The 20,117-nt window shown below is 35.8% G+C and overlaps 1 protein-coding gene across 1 annotated transcript in view; it reads right to left on the bottom strand.

Moving 5' to 3' along the window:
- Nucleotides 1-20,117, bottom strand: part of CNTNAP2 (contactin associated protein 2) — a gene marked incomplete at both ends in the record, with an annotated part of 1,557,236 nt that overhangs the window by 1,536,333 nt on the left and 786 nt on the right. The gene's annotated exons all lie outside the window — the stretch shown is intronic.

The raw sequence follows: 20,117 nt of genomic DNA, 5'->3' as shown, positions 1-20,117 counted from the left end.
AAGTGTCATATAAATTTGGGAGCTACATCATGGGCTATATCTCATATTTGAAATGAGAATATTTATAACCAGGATTACAATCTCCTAATTAAAAAGGGGATTTAAAATAAAAAAAAACAGGAGGGGGAAAAAAGGAGGGAAGACAAAAATACAATATTTTGTAGGTTGGGTTCATTGAGACTTACTCTGTTTATTGAGGAGGAATTTTACTCATTGAATCATTTAATGTTTATTCAGATTTGATTTAAATTATATAACACATGTTTAAAATAAAACAATTCCATCAAGTTTCAAACAATTTTCTATATTTACAAAATTAAGAAATACTACATAGTTATCTTAACCATAGCAGGATATCCATATATAAATATATCTCTGGGAAAAATTTAAGAATCCACCGTGTGGAATGACTTTCATAGTGCTTACTTAGAACACATTAATTAAAATATCCCCAACTAGTACTCAAGTAATATAAATGAATTGAGCTGTATTGGTTATTTTTTATATCTTTTTTCACATATTTTAAAATATAAAATGCATCTTTAAAATATGTTGGTTTTATTAACTTACTGCATTAAGCATTTGGAAAAGAATTGAATGATGATGATTCAGAAAAGCATTATGAAGCAAATAAAGATATTTTCATTACATATGTTCCCGCCAAGAGTAACTACATGTATTCAGTGAGAATAAAAATAAATACAAAGCCAGGCATGGTGGCGCATGCTTGTAATCCCTGTCCTTGGGAAGCGGAGACAGGAGGATCGCACAGGTTTGAAGCCAGCCTCAGTGACTTAGTGAGGCTCTCAGCAACTTAGTGAGACCCTATTTCCAAATAAAATATAAAATAGGTCTGGGAGTATAGCCTGGAGGTAGAAAGCCTCTGGGTTCCACCCCCAGTACCACCAATAAATAAATAAATAAATAAATAAATAAATAAATCAGTTAAATAATCCCAGCATTCGAGAGGCTGGGACTGGAGGATCATGGTTTATGGACAACCTCAGCTACTTAGTGAGGGTCTCAGTGAGACCCTGTTTCAAAAACAAAAAAGACTAAGAAATAGGGCTGGGGTTGTAGCTTTGAGTTTCAATGCCCCTGGGCTCCATATCCAGTACCGCTAAATAAATAAATAAATAAATAAATAAATAAATAAATAAATAACAAAAAGTATTTCAAATTATTTCTGCAACAAAACACATTAGATAGACAACATCCGGGCTTATACCTCTCCGAGGCTCGTGTTGTTCCCTCTGAAAAGTAATGATGAAAATCTTGTGCATCTAACAAGTATATTGTAGATATTAAATCAGATAATGTATGTGAAGTTCACTAAAAACAGTAAAAATCCATTCAACTGTGAAGAGTTTTTGTTAGATAGCCATTAAAGAGTCACCTATATCTCTTCCTCAAAAGTTTAGACACACTTGGAACAGACACAATGAGCATTCTGAATACAATGCCAGGATCTGTGGCTATACAGATGGATAAAATATGTTCTCTAAAGTTTAGGAACTATGCATCTAGACATATCCATACTCTCTGATTTCCTCGAGGCACTCCTGGGATTAATTTTTATAGAAATAATCCTAAAGGTCAGGGAAAGAATCACATGAAAACTCATTTTGTTACCTCCCTGGGTTTCCTAGTTATGTAGTAAAAACACTTGTCTAGCATGCATACGGTACTGGGGGCTTAACCCCCCTCAAAAAAAAAATAAACAGAAAGAAAAAGAATTTAGAGGATTATCCAAAAAATCAGCATATAGCTAAACTATATAATTTTGTCATTGAAATCCTGAAGCAACAACTTATGATTTTAGAGTATGTGACTGGAAAGAATTCTTGATCTAGTAGTGAATAAAACTATTCAGGATATAAGATTGTAAGTTAACTATAACTATCAGTGGGTAAACTTTTTTATTTATTATTTATTTATTATTATTATTATTACTGGTGGTACGAGGGTTCCTGGAAACCCTTCTACCTCTGGGCTACACTCCCAGACCTATTTTTATACGTTTTTTATTTAGAAACAGGGTCTCTTAAGCCAGTGAGTCTGGCTTTGAACCTGCGTGATCCTCCTGTCTCCACCTCCCAAGCACAGGGATTACAAGAGTGCGCTACCATGCCGGGCACAGTGGGTAAATTTAATAGAGAAAAAAATACCGAAAGAAAATCCCCAAAATTATCAAAAGTGTCATGCTTAGCTAGTAAAATTACATAAAAACTTCATTGTGGAACCTTATTTCTGTACTTTCAAATATTTTCATAGTTATGTTATAATAGCTTATCAGTTAATATAGATAAAATTTTGTCATAGCTAAGTAGTTATCTTAGTCAAAATTAATAGCATGATTAAATAAATATACAGCTTGAATATTTCTAATTTTATCTTGATCATATTTGTCATTAAAAATTGGTAAAATAATATATGTCAAAAATATCCTGCACAGTTTGGTTTAAGATATGTCATTTATGCTTTAATTAATACATCTTTGGGCCAGCAAATGAAAACAAAAATGCCTTTCTTATTTCTATTCATTATGTTCCGAATGTCAACTTAAACATCCCTAATTTCTTTTACAAAGTTTAACTTTTATGACCAATGCATTTTGTCATGATCAAAGCCTAAACGCATGAAGAATTAGCCTTGTACAATAATGAATTAACAAGATCTCAAAAAGATAAAATGAATCACTAAATGATGATAGCAGAAAGTTCCTCTGTGCTTCCTCATGGAGAATGATAGAACACTCTTTTATTGAGCCCCATTATCCTAATGAGAAGATATTCTACATCTGATCCTAGCCAAAATGCTGGAGAAGATTTTGTAATGACTTACTGCCAGTGCTTAATGAAGAGATTTCATAATTATTGAAACCACATCTGTTTGATTAACGAGTCTCTTCCAAGATCCTGCATCCTCTGCTGTTTAGTGGGTGGTGGAATGCTCAAATGACTTTTAAGCTCTGGTTTCTCTTCTCTTGTGCCGGGATACCTTACCCACCAGCAGCAAATGCAGCTCTCTATGGACTTTATACGGCAAAGATTATACATTGTGCAGGCTTGGCTCAATTAACTGGCTATGTGATCCTGAAAAAGTCATTACCTCTCCACTATCTTAGCTTTCTCTTTTTATAAAACATATTCATACCAAACTCACAGTCTTGTTGTAAGGATCAGATGATATAACAAATTAAAAGGTGAGGTAATGAGGTGGCACAGATAAAATAATGATGTCTTCCTAGCACTGGCTATGTTTACAAATAAAGTAAATATTCTTGAATCCATTTTAACCCTTAATAGCATTAATGGGGATATAATTCAAGAGTAGTTTAATTGATCCTAATGCTATGCCATTCAACAGTTATTCTGTTACTCTGACTTACAATGTTTTAAAGAAAATAAATTTAAAATTATATACATATATATATTAATTTGATACTATACTATTTATTTATTTTAAGCTTTATTTCTTATACTTTGAGGATCGTTTTGAGGAAGTCTTTACCAGTGCCTATATGTTGAAGAGTTGGTCCATTATTTTCTAATAATTGAAAAATTTCTGACATAATTTCTAAGTGATTAATTCATCTGGAGTTGACTCATGTATAACAAGAAACTGGAGTCTAATTTTATTCTTCTACGTGTGGATAAAGTTTTTCTCAGCATCATTTGTTGAAAAAGCTGTCTTTTCTCCAGCCTATTTTTTGCTTCCTTTGCAAAAAAAAAATCATTTCTGTATACATGTGAGTTTATCTCTGTATTTTTTACTCTATTTTATTAATGTATGTTTCTTTTTTTGCAAATGCCATGCTAGTTTTGTTATAATAACTCTGTAGTATAGTTTGATATCAGGTTCTTATCATATGTTTTCTTTCTTATATAGAAGATAGAATATAGAAAACAAAAAGTACTTCAGATAAATCAGAAGAGACATTCTTGGGATTGTTTTGGAAGAGAGTAGAAAAAAGGAAGGTGGTAGGAAGTAGAGAGGTAGGCTAGAAGAAGCTCAGAATTGCTTGGCTATTGTGGGGGTTTCATTATGAATATGAATTTTAGGAACAGTTTTTCTAGGTCTGTGAACAATGATATTAGCATTTTTATAGAGATTGCATTGAATCTGTAGATCATGTTCGGTAGTAGCCATTTTGACATTTGTTTTGCTTATCCAAGAAGCAAAGGAAATAATCAAGAGTCTGAAGAGAGAGTCTACACAATGTGAGAAAATCTTTGCCAGCTACTCCTATAACAGAAGACTGATAGCTAGAATATACAAGGGATTTTTAAAAAAATGAGCACTAAAATAAGAAAAATAATGACCTAATAGAAATGGGCAATTGAAATGAATGGAATTTTCTCAAAAGAACAAACACAAATGGCCAAAAATATATGAAAAATGCCCAACATCATTAGCAAATCAAATGCAAATCAAAGCTATGCTGAGATTTCATGTAATATTAGTTAAAATAAAGATCATGAAGAACACAAATAATACTACCTACTGGCAAGGATGTGGAGAAGTAGGAACCCTATGTAATGTTGGTAGGATTATAAATTAGTACAATCACTATGGAAATCAGTGTGGAGATTCCTCAAAAGACATGAAACTACCATAACTACCAAATGAGTCAGATATACCCCTGCTCAATATCATTTGAAAAGAATTAAAGTCAGAAAACTATAGTGATGCACACATATTCACGTTTATTACAACACAACCCACAATAGCCAATTATGAAACCAACCGAGATGTCTGTGCACAGATGAATGGATCAGGAAACGTGACACATACACACAACAGAATTTACTCAGCCATAAAGAAGAATGAAAGTATGTCATTTGCAGGAAAATGAATGAAACTAGAACATACTAAGCTAAGTGAGATCAGCTGGTCTCAGAAAATAAAATGTCACGTTTTTTTTTTTCATATAGAAACTAGAAAGAAAATAAGAAATTAGAGGGACTTCAGATACATGAGTTAAGAGACCAGTAAAATAGTAAAATAGGGTTAAGGAAGGGTGAAGGAGCTCAAGGAAGTAATCAGTTCAAATAATGCTATGTCCATATAGGAATACATCACTACTAATCTCACTAACATGTACAGCAGAGCAGGGTGTGTGTGTGTGTGTGTGTGTGTGTGTGTGTGTGTGTGTGTGTAATATAGTGAGATCCCAGATCACATCTGTGTGCATGTATTTTTTGAATCTCACTATGATGTTTAATTACAATGCATGGGTAAAAGCATATCTAAAAATTTTCAAATTTATTCTAATGGAAAAAAAGAATGGCCTAAGGAGTCAAATATTCCCAATCTGATTATTGAGAAATAAAATGTCAATTCCCTTGGCTCATGCTATGCAAATATTCTATTTGCAGAGGATCCATTATTTCCCATTGTGCTCAGCCCTATACTTGGAAGGTAGAAACAGTTATGCATTTGGGGGGAAGAATTTTCTATGTGTGGAGTCATACTGGCATAAAGGCCACCTGTTCCCTAACCCTGTTCCATGGAACCCTGTCCCTTAGCTGTGTCCCTCCAGAAATACTGTCATTAACTTGAAAAGATTTATGTACCACATTGCATGCCAGTGAGGTGAAAGGCAGTTCCAACTTGGCAGTTTTGATAAACTGCATTAAACCAAGGGCCGAGCATGCTAGCAACTGACTGGCTTTGACCTCAGTACTCCATTCACAGGCAGTACAGGTGCATGGAGGAAAGCAATTCAGTCCTTCAAATTCTGGCCCCATAAAGTCTCTAGCATAGTAATAAATGCAAGTGCTTTTGTAAACTACCCAGAATCAGGTGAACCAGAATCAGGTCTTTCTACCAATCTTAAATGTGGACCAAAAAGTCAGTGCAGGAATGTAAATCCTTGAAAAGATTCCTTTGAATCGTGCTTCCTTCACTGATAGTACTCAGTATATATCTAAGTATGTCACTTGATATTTAACCAAGTCACCAAATTTCTTACTAAAGTGGCATACAAAATTAAATATATGTTTGATGGAGATAACCAATCACTTAAACAAGGAAACGTTCTTTGAAGTTTCTTATACATTGAAGCAGACAAAAACAAAAATAAGACAATTATTCCCTCAAATTAATTCCGAAGTAAATAGTCCCAGTTTCTGTTTCAACCTTGTCTCAGGGTTTGGTTGTCTTGGCTGCTGTCCTCTCTGCCGTGGTGCTGAAAATTGTCAGGTCTACTTTGTGAGGATCATTCATTTGTGCTGCTAATTGAAGACCATGTATTGTCACTGTACATTTTTATTCATGTAAGTGTACCCAGAGACATACACCATGCATGCTTATGATTTGCAGACAAATATTTAAGACACCTACTAAAATAAATCATCACTGCACAGACTGAGAACAGAGAAAATAGTGGGTTAAGAGAATTTCCCAACTGAGAATATAAAAAATGTAACAGAAAAAAATGCATGTATAATTTGAACTAATCACAAGGGTATAATAAGATACATTGAAGTATAAATTGAGGGATGACAAATATCCCCAGTGAATAAGGTGACAGTGTCAACTTCAGAAAAAAGTCAACTGCCACATCTGCCATGCAGTCCACTGATGGTTTAATTCTAATAGAGACAAATGCGCCATTCTTCTAGCCCCTTGTCATATAATACCTATTTGTACCTTGTCTGCATTCAGACATGGGCTCCCTATTATAACAAAGGGGGAAATTTAATTCTAATTGACAAGCATTGTTCTTTGCTAATCAATTTCACTATGTCAGACTTGATAGCATATTGACTGAAGTACCAAATTTGATTCTCAATTTCAGAATATAAAAAGAGATGAAGAAGAAATCCAAATGAACTATTAGAGTTTCAATGCAGATGTCAGAAAGAAAACAAGTTTCACTATTTCTGGCCAGATTATTTCCCTGAAAAAAAGATCAGATTTCTTAGGTTTTATGACAGAAACCTATTCAAACCTTGCAATGCTGATCTTCATTATGAGACCTAGACCATCATGCTATGAGAACATGAAAACTGTCACTAATATATGTGCACATAAACTTATATCTCCCACTAGTTCTGAAAATCAATGTGCCTAAAAGAATCCCATGATTTTTAGCAAACGCCAGTTCTCTTCCGGAGCATGACATCCTGTTAGGTGTCTTCTAAACTGCATTTACCAGTCATCCCTGACACCTTCTCCTCTGAGCCTTACATTCAGCAGATCACAGATTTTTGCAATTCTCTCATTACCCACTTAACGCCTCTTCTTCATGCCCGGTGAAGTCAATTCACACTTATGTCACTGTGCAGGCATCTGATTTCTTTCTCTGCTGCACGTTTGCCCTCTTCCACCCTTTCCTGGGGGCAACCCAACACTAATCTCCCTAAAGTGTTGACTTAACTCATCACCCTCTGCTTTAGACCGCATGGTGGCTCATTATCACACTTTGGACCAGCACTGAAAACCCCAAATTATCTATTTAACCTTACCATTTTCATAAGTTATTTATTCAAACTTTATGATTTGATTAAACTTGTCCATCCCTCCCCGAGTTAGGAAGATTAAGGGAGAACGTGCTGCTGGTTAGCAGCTGGGGATGGATTATATGAAAATGCTTCTGAAACACTAAGTCAATGTAAAATTACCCTGGACCTCTACTCCTACTATATCTGCCTGTTATATTAGAGAAATGAATATTTATTTAGTTTATGGAGAGATAAATAAAGGGAACAAAAGGCTGAAAAATAAACAGTCAGTAAACCATGGAAGTAAAGGCAGATGGACAAAAATTCTACAAACTGGCTCATTGGAGCCCTGCCAAAGATAGCTTAATTTTTTATTTTGCAGTCTAAAAGGAGAAACAAGGGGATGAAAGCTCTTAATTATTATTGCTATTATTGCCGCTACATTATGTAATTGTCGTCCAGCGAGAAAACTTTATTATATGGTGTGAAAAGGAGGCCGAAACATCTGGCTAACTTCATCACACCATGCCTGGAGTATTGTTGCTGCCTCTTATTAGGCTTCTTCCCTCCAGTGTCTTCTCTTTTCTAATTTCATCTCCCAGCTCCATCCTTGGCTTCCCGACACTCACTTAGCCTTTCCTCCTTTCCTTCACATTCTGCACCACCTTCAGCTTCCTGACAATCCTGACCATCTCACATGCTATGGAAGGTCATTTCCAATGTTCTCCAGGTTAACCTTGAACTTGGTCATGCATATATTATTTCTCTTCTTCAATAATCATTCTTACATCAGAGATGCTTAATATGGTATCTCCTCTATTGAAAGCTGTTATTAAACTCTCCATCATGGGTCAAAGTCATTATTCTTCTTGGACCAGCTAGTATTCTGAAGATGTATTCACTCTTTTCAAACTCCTGTTCCCTAACTTTGGCTCCACTTACTGATAATATACTGTTATCTCTGAAATGAGTCCATCCATATGGGTTTTTAATGCAAGAAAGTCATTTCAAATTAAGTATAAACTCAATATGGTTAACACTCCTGTACTTTATAATACCCAGCACAGCAACAGACACAGTCTATGTAATCCAAACTGTGCTGTTAGCCAGGCATGGAGGCACACACTCTAATCTTGGGTGGATAAGACAAGAGAATCACAGGTTTGAGATCATCCCTAGCAACTTAATGAGACCTTCAAAAACCTAGTAAAACCTATATAAAAAAATAAAATAAAATAGGGCTGATGGTGTAGCTTGAAGGCAGAATGTCCCTGGGTTTAATTCCCAGCACCACAAAAGAAAAAAACAAAAATTAAACAAACAAACCTCTTTTGCAGTTGATGTTAAAATTAATTTGGACCAATAAAACATTTTAAAAATAAAATAACTTGGATAAATGGTTGATGTGTGTATGTATGCATTAATCATTTTGTACCTTATTATAATGTATGATTACAATGTGCTAATAAATTTAAAAATAACTTGGAAAAATTTTTAAAATTCATTACAATTTCTTGTATATTATGCTCATATTTAAGATTGCTTTATATTTCATTACATATTATCTGATTGCTTCTTACAATAAACTTCTGGTTAAAAGCTCCCTCTACTGGTCCTAACACACTGGAAAAATTATATATATATATATATATATATATATGAAATATTTTAATAAAAATTAAATATATAATATAAAATTATATATATATATATATATCTTGATAAATTATCATTAAGAAACAATTCTCAAAACCCAGTAATGTCATAGTTTTCCTGTGTTTGTCCTTGTGCTATCCGGTTTCTGAAGAATATATGCAATTGTACTTCTCAATCCTTTATGAAGGATTTCTCTTTCGTCTGTAACTCTTGCTGTGATTTATCAAGTAGAGAGCCACCATAATCAGGACTATGATGTCCCAGGAGGCAATTCGGCACAGTGATTGACAGCTAGGAACCTGGAGCCAGGCTGCCTGAGTTACCCAGCAGACATCCACCAGGCTCATGACTATGATGTCCCAGGAGGCAATGCGGCAGTGATTGACAGCTATGAGCCTGGAGTAGGGCTGCTGGACAGTATACACTGGCTCTTTTCAGTTACTGTAGTAGTAACAGCAAAGCTGCGTAGTATCCTCTAGTCTCTGTATCCTCAAGGAAGAAATGGGGATCACCATACTCCTCCCCTCTTAATGTTGCCATAGGTTTTACATGATCAGGTAAAACACACAGTACAGATTAATCTCGGGTCCTCAGATCCTCACAGGCCCTGCCTCAGCCCAGGATGAACAATGTTGGCTCGTCCTTTTTCTCTCAATGTATTTGCTATTTTTCTTTTGACTCTCTTGATCATAATTCTGCTGCCGGTATCATTAACCCATTCCAGTGCTTCCCAGTGGCCTTGTGTCTGTTGCCTCCCACATATTTGTAAATGCCCAGTACCTTTCAGTGTAATTTCTGGGTATCATAAAAATTGGCTAATCCTGCAAAATCTAATTTCCCTCTCCCTCCAGTGAAAGCCAAGTGAGTGGACCCACACGTTCGCTATTCTTGTTCTCTCAAGGTCCACGTATTTTGCTGAAGTCAAAAAATGGGGCATCCAACAGGCTCTAGCTAATTCATGATGACTGGGTGTCAGAATCAGGACTACAGATGAGGGTACATCTCCAAATTGTATGCCTTAAACTTAAGCACATATTTATAGATGTTAAATATATCATTCCTATAATCTCATTTAAGTACGTGGATCCTGCAGACTAAACCTCTGATCCTATAATCTGTTTGTCCTTGGCAAAGCTATGTATCCAGCCTTGTGCCTCAACTATAAAGTAAGAGTTATGCATATTTTTGTCTTCCTTCCTTCCTTCCTTCCTTCCTTCCTTCCTTCCTTCCTTCTTCCCACCCATTTTCCCCTTTTTCACTAGAAATTGAGCCCAGGAACATTCTACTTCCAAGCTACATCTCCAGACCTTTTTACTTTGACACAGGATCTCTCTAAGTTGCTGAGGCTGGCCTGAGATCTGCAGTCCTCCTTGTTTAGTCTAAGAAGTCTACAAGCTTGAGTAACTAAGTCTGGGTACTTATTTCTATATGTCAGATAATAAAAGATTATTAAAATAACTTAGTGTGATTATAAGTTTTTTTTTTTTTTTTGGTGGTACTGGGGTTCCTGAAAACCCTTCTACCTCCAGGCTACACTCACAGACCTATTTTATATTTTTTATTTGGAAACAGGGTCTCTTAAACCAGTGAGGCTGGATTCAAACCAGCGCGATCCTTCTGTCTCTGCCTCGCAAGCGCAGGGATTACAAGCATGTGCCACCATGCCCGGGCTAAGTTCTAACATATACATATATACATATATATATATATATACATATATATATATGAAAATCATATATATATGAAAATCATATATGTGAAAATAGATGTTTTATACATGTCATATATATGAAGATATCTGTTTCATATATATCATACATATATGAAAATAATCTGTTAACTTGGATGAACCTATTAAGACATTAATATGATGTGATACCTCATTGCATATTTATTAATAATTCAACCTATGCTTTGAAAACTGTAATACAAAAGTATATTGATTTGTTTTTCCTAGGAGTCATATTCTAGGAATTTATATGTAAAACCCAATAGTAAAGTTAAAAAGATTTAAAAAAGAGAAGGATAAATGATTTTCACTGTTTTCCAGATTGTCTATATTGCTTACAGTGAAGGTCATTTCAGTAGCATTTCGTTTTGATCTCCACAATATTCTGGAAACATTTCAGCATATTTTCAAAAGACTGTTTCAAATTTAGATTTCATAGTTAAACATCTGGGTTTCTTTCTCGGTTCATTTAGCTGCATTTAATATACCCACCCTCTACTCCTTTGGAAAATAAAAATAGGTCCTGTGAAAACAGAGGTGAAAGATAACAGCATTAAACAAATTTAAGGGGGTTAGGGAAATTAGTTTGGACACACTTAGCTTAATTTTGGAAAACACTTTGAGATCCCCTGAGTAGAAGATATTGTTCATATTTGAACATCATCATATAAAGAGAATTTTAGAACTACAGAGTACATCTGAAATTTGTTCAATTTCGAGTATCATTATCAATACTAGATATTATTTAGTAGTTACTATTATCTTATATAATGAATATTAGTGTAGAGTTCTTACCTTTATACCAACCATACTGTCTTTTAATCTATTCTCCTGATATAGGACATATTGATTTAGAAAGGTGTCATTACTCAGTTCCAAAACCTCACATAAAATAATTTTCTCTGTTCATGAAATTGTTATGTCTTCTTTCATATAGATTTTTGAACTGGGTTACTGAAAACTTACATCCTCAGATATGATTTATGGTTTTCCAGTGTTATTATTTGGCATTTATTTACACTAAATTCAGGACTTTGGATCTTTTCTTTCTTTTCTGATCACTAACTAGCATTAGGCTAAGTCTCCCCCACCCTCCTTTGGTACTGGGAATGAAAAGAGGGGTAATCTACCTCCAAGCTATATCCCCAGCTCTATTTTATTTTTATTTTGAAACAAGTTCTTGCTAAGTTACCACTCACGGCTGGACTCTGACTTGGGATCCTCCTGTCTCAGCCTCTCAAGTACTAGGATTGCGGGTATGCACAAGGCTGGACCATAGTACATTCATTCTTGTGATTTTTGAAATCTGCTTGAATGGGCTCTATTCTCTGGTTCCTTCTCCTCCTCTTCTTCCTCTTTCCCTTCTCTCTCTTTTTGGACCACTTACCTTTCTCTTTCTCAGTCTTGTTCATATTACTACCTAAGTGTACATCTCCATCCGCCAGTCTTAAGTATAGTAATCTATTCTCCCAGAGCCGTATTCCCATCTTTTGATCAACCTTCTGTAGCTTTTAAATTACATAGCACACATTTACCAAATTATCCCCCAGGTGTCGAGTGGCCCGGGTGTCTGTATTTGTATGCTGTCTTCGTGGAACTTTCCTGAATGTCTGAGGTTACAGGAGGGTTTCCCTATGGCACACACTTAATACCAGCTGCTATCACTATTGTGATTATAATTCTCCCCATTGCTGGATGCATCATCAAACTGGCCTTCTCTCAGCAGAACAAACAGATGATAAAAAAGAAAGTATGTGGGGAGGATAGCAGCTCAGCAGGTACATTGCTCTATGTCCAGCCTCACCACAGAGACACATATTTCCTCAACCGGAATAAAATGTTGAAAAAAACTAAGCCTTCATATCTTCATTTTTGCATGATAAGGATGGTAGTTAATGTTCAACAAATGGCCACTATCCCCACACATACAGAGTTCCCAAGATAGAACTCATCTGTTTTGCCTATTTCTGTACAATGGAAAAACAGTTTTTGTTTTGTTCTGGTGCACAAAACCATGAATGCAGATTACCAGCATCTTTATTATTATTATTTTAAACACAGCAATGCCAGACACATACTTGGGCTGACTCATTCAAGAGCTATAATAAATTGAGAACTGGCTACAGAGGTGCATTCTTCTAATTTCATTACTTGAGAGGCTCAGATAAAAAGATCATAGGTTCAAAGACAGCCTCAGCAAACAGACTCTCATCAACCCAGCAAGACCTTGTTTCAAAATGAAAATAAAATAGGGTTGAGGGTATAGCTTAGAGGTAAAATGCCACAGGGCTCAAACCCCAGTGACTAACACACAGACACACACACAGACATACACACACACATACACACACACACACACACACACACACACATACACACACATACACAACCAATATAAGGGGTTTTAGATATGCATTTTCAAAACCAAACAATAGAAAGAGCTAAGCAAAGCTATTGGTCCACAGTCCTGATTTAAAAAAAAAAAATAGATGTAGAGCAAATAAGGTGACCTGAGGGGGATGGGAGGGGAGAGAGGAAAATCCCCTATTGTACATAATGTGCATTCACACACATATCAAAGTCGGTCACTAAGCCAAACGTGAGAAAGAGGGTAGGGGGAGGGTATGGGATGGGAATTGGCGCAGGGCTAATTGGGCGATGTGTGCATGTATGCCTCTACCATCTTGTACCCCATTAAGATGTATGACTACAATGCACCAATAAAAAAATCTAAAAAAACTAAAAAAGAGACAGATGTAGAAACAAATAAAAACTCTCCCCTTGACTTAATTCATCCCTCTTCTACCCTCAGACACTTAGTATTGCCTCTCTCTCTCTTTTTATTTAGCTGCCATTCTCTCTCTCTCTCCCCCCCATACTTCATCACTTATTTTTTCAGTCATGTTCCTACAGGAGTGCACATCTTCATCAATCAATCTTAACTACAGTACCAGCAATCAGCAACTTTTTAAAATGTCAATTTATTCATTTTAGAAAAGGGTAGTAAGATTAAGTAAATGTCATTTAATTTTTTTTATAAGATGGAACCTCATTAGTTCAAACAGATAAGAAAAATAGGCCATATGACCTATTTTAAAATCTAAAGTTAGGATTTTTAAAGTATAGTTTTTAAATTACTCAAGTTATTTAATATGTAAATTCAATTTTATTTCATGTTGTATTTTTGGCTCATCGAATATAGTAATGAGAGAATTCAATGAATAAAGCAAACTGGCATCTTAATACAAACAATAATAAGAGACTAAGAGAATAATGTTTTCTCCCTATATACATTGTTTCTACGTAAATGCTTATTTTGATGGTAATATGTAAACTTGACATTGGTCAAGTATATAGCTCTCATAAATTCAAAGGACTATCCTGAGTGTTTGTTAAACTGAAAAAATGTCCACTTATCATGGGGTTTGATATCATAGCTATTTGGAAAATTAGACTGTTAGGCCCATCAGAGCTACTCCAGCTACAATAGAATTCTCATTCCTCATCTTAGTTAAGATACTTTCCATGAGAAGTCTGCCATTACTTATTAGTGCTTTGCCATTTTTTCTGATTAGAATATTAACTTTTGAACATGTAAGTGATATATATATATAAATATATATATACATATATATATATAAATTAATATTTGTTATATATATATATATATATATATATATATGTATCACAAATCTGCTGTTTAGTGTGATGGTTAAACCAATTTACAATGATGGCTTAAAATTTGTCATCTGAAGGATAATATGGGTAAATCTCTAGATTTTGCATGCACTGAACTTGCATTTCTTCTTTACAAAGCCATAGGATTTCATATGTTAGCCAAAATATCAGAGAAGACAATTTCAACAAAAGATATAAGTAAAGCCAGGAGAAGCAGCTGACGTAAGATATTTTCTTCAGTGCCCTCCTGGTTGTCAGCAGGGAATGCATGATAAATCCTGAGTTTAAATGGATTAGAAAGTGAACTCCGAAATTGAAACCACCACAACATAAGGAGGGAAATAAGTTTGGGGATATGTGAAATGCATATTTTTGTACATGCACTTTTATGCCATTATCAGTGCTACAAATAAAAATAATACCCACTTTGCAGGATCAAAAGAATAATTTTTTTAATGCTAGAGGTCTACTGAAACCAACCTGAAGCAATTTCTACAAAACTGTTTTCAGACCTCTATGATGTTCAAATGCTGATATCAGATCTTCACTAGCCCCAAATCAGAATTATTTGATGATATTTTAGGCCGCTCTATGTTTGAATCTATAGAATAAGTTTCAAGGGTATGACATGTGCTCACTGGGAGTGATTTTGAAATTTGGTATAAGTGATCAACACAAAACACCATTCTAGTGTAAAATATTTGGATGCTCATAGATCTAAAAGGACACAAAAATGAATATATGATTATTAACAACTATCAGATAACAATTAGAAAATAAAAACTAGAAACATACATTTATATGTATACTCAACAAACTACTGGGTTCCTGGGCATTGTGCTATATGATACAGATTCCCATAATAAACAGAACAGAACTTCTGCCCTAGAGAAACTTTAGAAAAAGTGTTAAATAAAATGTCAAGCACAAATAGGTGCCTTCTCCTTTAGTTTTCTACTTCTGTTTGTACTGTTTGCTTAAATTTCTTGAATGTTCTCAAGATTTTCAGGCACTTTCTCAACGGAATATGCTAATTTTCAGGCTGTCAATTAATTGGATGCTAGGAGTCAAATCCAAAGCCCGTGGAGGTTCTGAATTCATAAAAGGTGAGTTGGTCCATTAAAGCCGCACTGTTCAAGTTTTCGAAACCAGATATCTTGGGTTCTATTCCATAGATGTTCTTGAAATGGGAAATTAACACCACTGGTGGAAATTAAAACCAGTGGAAAAATACTCATGGACTCCCAGGTTTTTGGCTGATCAGGTCCAATGTCTAACAACTCAGCCTGGAGTCCCTGTCCTTCTCACTTTCCTAAAGTGTCTTCCAGGTGCACTCAGAGAAGGTAGCATCTTCTTCCACCTTGCCGACTCTGCTTCTGCAAATCAACACCATCATGGCTCTTGTGTAACCTCAACACAGCAGTACCCAGTGGACTCTGACTTCAGATTTAGTTGCCATTCACCAGTGATATGACCTTCGATAAATCATTTAACCTGCCCGCCTTTCCGTCTTTTCATCTGTAAAATAAAAGTTTGTACTCAGTGGATCGTCTCTTGAGTCACTTTACTAGAAAACGTCAAGCATTTATGAGCACAATAAACTCGAGGGTCCTGAAGGTCCAGCAGAGTCAAGGTTTTCTTTCTCCGTGTGAAAACTTACCTTGAAAAGAAGCTAACACTTAGTTTTCCAAAAAATTTAAAATAAATGATTACTTGTCAACCTGGGCATCATCTAAAGCTAGAGTGTAGATGGTTCCAATAGGAATGGGAAGAGAAAGAAGCAGAAACAAGGAATGGGAACGAGCAATGAGCTAAGTCAGGAAGGAAAGGGATTCCATTCGCAGAACCATCTACTCACTCATTTGAGAAACGTTTGTGAGAACGAAAATGCCATGCATGGGTCTTAGCCCAGAGGAAACAACCATAGATATAACCTAGATGGCCCTCATACTCATATATTTGCATTGTTGTCAGAAATAATGTAAATAAACATATTAAGAAATAAAAGGGTATAATTTGAGGTTGCAATAAATAGGTAGTAATGAATGAGAAATAAGCTATGAAGGAAAAGAGAGGGATCCAGGGCAGTAGGCTGCAGAGAAGGAGAGAGGATGGTCAAGAAGACCTCTCTGATAAAGTATCATGAATGCCGAACATGCTCCTCCAACTTCCTCAGCAAATAGATTTTCTAGAGAGAAAGCTCACAGTACTAGTACTGGGGACTATAGACGACCAGAGGCAGGGACCAGCTGTGTTTAGGAAGACTGATGGAGACCAGCAAGACAGGACTGCAGTGATCAAGGGAAGGTTGTGGAGACATGGGCACAGAAGCAGATGGAATCCATCTCCTAAGGAGTGGTAGAAATGTGAGGGTTCATCCTATTTCAAGGTAACCTGGAAATTTCAAGTAGACCTTGGACGCGTTCAGGAAAGGTGGTCCAATTTACCTCAGAAAGCATGTTTGGCTGATGGACAGAGAGGAGATGGTGCAAACAAATTCTCAGAAGAAACAAGCATGTTCAAGGGTTTTGTTAATATTTTAGCACTCTAGGAGAAGAATTATGAGATTTTAGGAGAGTTAGGTAAAATGGTCAATTCAGAAGTTTGTGATTTTATTGAATAACGCCTTAAGGGTAAAGAAAATTGGAAGGATGTGAGAGAGGAAGACAAGAACTAGAAAGTCTGTGTTTTGTCATGGACATATTTTTAAAGTTGGGGGATCTACTTTTCCTTGCATTGTGAGAGCAGATTGGGATTTAATTTTATTTTTTAAGAGTCCTAATAAATATAGTCTTCAACTTGCTTCATTTTCTAATGAAGCGGTATCAGGCTGGTTCAGACTTCTGTGAAAGCATTGAACTACCATCTTCACTAGTGGTTTGGGGAAATAAAACCAATATACAAAATTCATAAATTCATCCTGTTTCTGTTTGGACCCAGTGTTATTGCGAGTGAGGACATTTTAGGAGTCAGAAAATATCCCTACATTCTGGTTGGCAAAGGTAAGTTAAGAAAATAGGAGGCCAGGATTCATAACCTACTTTCCCTGGTATAGATGTAAACAATTACAATTTTTGAAGCATAATTGCCTAGTTTGTTTGATGTACCTATTTTTTTATTTATCTGAAAGAAGAGATTGACCATTTTCTCCCTTATAACATCCCAGCATTGATTTATTGACAAACATCCAGATGGCAGAGATGATGTGGCCAGGCACTATAGGACATCTGTTGAAATTTCAATCATTCCAAGTGACCTAAGGAAAATGTCATAATCTTAATTATTTTTAAGTAAATTGTAGATATTTAATCCATATAATGTTATGAGATGGGAAGAAGAATTAGAATGGATGTATAAGACACAGGGCCTCAGATTCTACTGGAGTAAACAAGGGGGATGTGGAACAATTAAATAACTGAGGGTGAATATGATATTAAATGTCACAATTATTTACAGAGCTAATAGTCTTTATATTGAAGGTATAGAAAGACGAAGCAAACTGAGTTGTCGCAAGCCAGTTTTAAGCAGTCAGAAAACATTCATTTTAAATCTTGGATATACAGATGGTCCATGGCATATGATATTTTAACTTATAATGGTCCCCTTTGATGATGGTATGAAAGTTGTATGTTGCCAGTGGAAATCATACTTCAAATAACTGAACATTTCCATAAATTGAATGAGCTATTTAAAATAAGTTATTTATAAAACGGGCTTTGTGATACATGATTCTGCCCACTGAAGATCTATCATTTATCTATTTATCTATGTATCTATCTCAAATGTTCTGAGCATAAAACATGAAGGCCATTCTGTAATGTGCAATAGATCATGTGTATTAAATGCAATTTCAACGTATGATATCTTCAATTAACTAGGGGTGTTTAGGATGTAACCCCATCAGCAGTCGAGTATTTTATATTATTTTTGTATCAAGTTCTGAGGATGTTGCTTTCAATTTTTGATTAGGGAAGAGTTGTAGGGAAATAATGAAGTTATAGCATGAGATAATAAGGGGAACTTAAACTTAATAGCTGTTTGGAGGTAAGAGGCAATCGCACATTACTGGCTTATAATTAATTGTGTATTAAGGGGGGCAAGGCCATTCTTCCTTGACTGGTGATGATAAACTCCCCAGTAATTAATCATCTAATTGTGCAAATTGATAAACTACCATCTTGTTAGCATTTTAAATTAGCTTTACTGTCCCTCACCTTTCACAAGCTATGCAGCTGGTCAAAACATATTAGAACTTTGACTAGATTTACAGTAAACTCTCCATTCTTTATTTTTAATTTAAATACTATTTCAAATGGCTTTAGATTCTCTCAAAGTTCACAGGGGAAAACAGATATAAATGTCAAATAGATGAGAATAATCAAAGGGGTATAACAGGACTTCAGATTAAATTCATTGGGAAAGCTACTAATCTGTTGATAAAATCCTGGCCTGGTTTTTACTAAATAGAGTATAGATACCTACCTATGTTCATATAGGTAGGTCTGATACAAATGTATGATAAAAGATAGACACACAAATATATCAGTGGACTATATAGTTACACAAATGTGTTTGTGTCTATGACTGCTTCTAATTATGCATCTGTGCCAGAACAGTGAAACACAAGCTCCATTTGTCTTTTGGAGATGGATACAACAGCACAAATGTGCATCTCTCTAAAGGGCCTCTTCGTTCTCAGCCCACATGTTTAGGGTAGACCACTGCAAGAGTCCCTGGACCACTTCCAGGTACACCCTCTTGCCCTTCTGAGATGGGTGCTTCCACTCTGCCATCAGTGCTATTTTCAAATACTAGAATATGAGCCGGGCGTGGCGACACGCACTTGTAATCCCAGTATTTGGGAGGCTGAGACACTAGGATCGTGTTTTGTGGACAGCCTCAGCTATTTAGTGAGGCCCCTTGTAACTCAGTGAGACCCTGTTTCAAAATAAAAAATAAATATAGGGCCGGGGGTGTAGCTCAGAGGTAGAATGCCCCTGGGTCCACTCCCAGTACTGCAAAATAAAAAATAAATAAATACTGGAATCTGCTAATATGAATTTTTGGTTCGAAACTCATTGTCTTATTGCTTACATTTGAATGTAAATCTTTTTGTCTCAACAGTATACTGTGTGTGTGTGTGTGTGTGTGTGTGTGTGTGTGTGTGTTAGGGGTTTTAATCTATTTCTTCATGGTGGTGAGATGCCTCTGAGGAGTCCTGATATTGAACTCGCTTGCTGTGCTGGAGTTTTGTCAACAACAGGAAGATTAATCAGGAAGAAGTCCACCTCCTTGCGATGAAGAAGGGCTCCAGGTGTGCCAGCTGTCCCCCTCTCTGATCACCTCCAGACTGTATCTGCATATTGAATGATGGAAATTATTGTTTTTCACTAATGCAATGAGTGGCATTCAGGATGTGTGGACAGCCTTGTGATCTTTAATGGGTGCCACTACCTTTAAGAAAGCAAAGCCCGGTACTCCACCAATTGTGCTCCCATACAGAAGGATGCCTCAAGCCCCAGAGGCATCTTGTCCCACTTTGAGCTGAATGAAGGGTTACGCAGCTCAGTTCTGATCCTCTGTGTAGCCAAACACTGCTGCTA

The sequence above is a fragment of the Muscardinus avellanarius genome (assembly GCF_963383645.1).
Source record: "Muscardinus avellanarius genome assembly, chromosome: 9".
In the NCBI taxonomy this organism is placed as follows: Eukaryota; Metazoa; Chordata; class Mammalia; order Rodentia; family Gliridae; genus Muscardinus; species Muscardinus avellanarius.
The sequence above is the reverse complement of the archived record's forward strand: the minus strand, read 5'-3'. Positions and strand labels throughout refer to the sequence as shown.